Source organism: Myotis brandtii, unplaced genomic scaffold (genome assembly GCF_000412655.1).
Source record: "Myotis brandtii unplaced genomic scaffold, ASM41265v1 scaffold2271, whole genome shotgun sequence".
Taxonomy (NCBI): domain Eukaryota; kingdom Metazoa; phylum Chordata; class Mammalia; order Chiroptera; family Vespertilionidae; genus Myotis; species Myotis brandtii.
This window is the reverse complement of record NW_005358524.1, coordinates 282788-284764: the sequence shown is the minus strand read 5'-3', so window position 1 is coordinate 284764 and position 1977 is coordinate 282788.

The following is a 1977-nucleotide window of genomic DNA, read 5'->3' as shown; positions in this document are numbered from 1 at the left end:
CTCCCTCCCGATTGAAAAAGACAACCGCGTCCTCAGTTGCCAGCACTTTCCGCCCGCGCCTCTGTACCTCTGCACTTTACTTCTGCACCTCCTCTGAGTCTCAGTGTGCTTTTCTCTTTCCTTCTAGTTGTAGAATTTCCACTCAGCCAGCCTTCCTGTGGTTCTGGATGATGTCTGTTTTATCTTTTAGTTGTATTTTTGAAGTGGTTGTGCGAGGCAGCAATTTCCGGTGTTTACCTATGCCGCCATCTTGGTTTCTCTCCAACTCATTGTGATTCTGTAAGTTATTCTTTATTTTAGTTAGTGTATGCTTAATTTCTAACTGGTCCTTTTTCATGTGTTTGGCATTCTCACTAAGAACCTTGAAAGTCCCACTAAGTCCCTTAAGCTCTCATGAAGATCCTTGAGTAACCTTATAATGGTGGTTTTGAACTCTGTATGCAGTAGTTTGCTTTCTTCCATTTCTTTCATTTGTGACATGCTTCTTTGTCGCCACACTTTGGCTGCTTCCCTGTGTTTGTTTCTATGAATTGGGTAGAGCTGTTATGTCTTCTGGAGGTGGTAGAGTGTCCTGTAGGGCCCAGTCACCTGAGCTGGGCACTCTAGGTGTGCCCCTGTGTGGGTTATGTGCACAGTCTTGTGCTTGAGCCTTGAATGCTGTTGGTGTCACTGGGAGGAATTGACCTCCAGGCCCACTGGCTGTGAGGACCAGCTGCAACTACAGTGGGAGAGCTGTTGTGCAGGAGACACCCCTATAGAGCAGGACTTGCTTCAGTGGGGCTTTGGTGCTCACTGAGTCTGCCTCTTGAGTGTGTTGCTTGTGGATGTGTAGAGTTGCAATCTGGTATAATCTGAAGCTGTCCACTGGGTGCACTGGTTCTAGGGACTCCAGGGAGGTGCAAAGTCAGCCACTGCCAGGGGCCACCCAGCAGGAGCTACAGAGAGATCTTCAGATGCCTCCTATTGCTATTGGGTTTGGAAGTGCCCAGGTGAGGCCCAGCTGTGAAGCAAGGCAGGCTGGTGCTAGTGCCAGGTCTTAGGCCTTTAATTGATAGGTTTGGGGCATGCTGACACCAGCTGCTGCTTGTTTGAGAGATTTCAGGAAAGTCTGAAGCCTGAGCCAGGACAGGCCTTTCATATGGAAAAGGCGCCGCAAACAGCTTGGGTGAGACTGCAAATTGGATGCGTGGGGTCTCAGGGAATCATCAGGTTGGAGCAAACAGTGTGCTCCAGGTTGATGGGGACTCATATGGCTGCCAATCAGCTCTGTGATAGGGGAGGTCCCAGCACAGGACAATGACCCCTGCATTGACCCCCATCTGGGAGAAAGCCACCCGAGTTGCTGCCCTGATGCCAGACAATCCAGTTCCTCCCTTATGTGTCTGGGTCCCCCAACGCCTCCTGCAGCTGGAGCTTAGAGGAGGTGAGTCTGAGTAAGTTTGTGCACCGGCCCTTTTATGAGGACCACCTGGGTCTCCAGCAGTCTCCATGTCCCTCTGCCACAACCCCTGCTGGTTCTTAAAGCCTGAAGTTATGGGGACTCTCTTCCCAGCTCTGGGACCCTTGGTTGGGGGTCTGGTGTGCAGCTGGGATCCTTGCTTCTCACTGGCAGCCTCCACAGGGATGATCTCCCTCCTGATTAAAAAAATAGCACACGTGGGTGCTGGTCCAGCCCGTTCTGCCCCTCCGCCCCTCCTGCCAGCCTCACTGTGCTCTTTCTTCACTTCTCTAGCTGTCGGACTTCCATTCAGCCAGCTTTCAGGCGGTTCTGGATGATGGTGGTTCTGTATTTTAATTGTAGTTTTGATGTGGTTGTGGGAGGCGGTGAGTACCGGCGTTTACCTACGCCGCCATCTTGGTTCCAATATCAGCTACTTTTAATAGTTAGGCCGCAGAGGGGGGTTGTGGCTGCCAGCAGATGAGGTCTGCAGGGCCCTGGAAGCAAACCTCAGCCCTGAGTCTCTGGTTCTGTTTCAC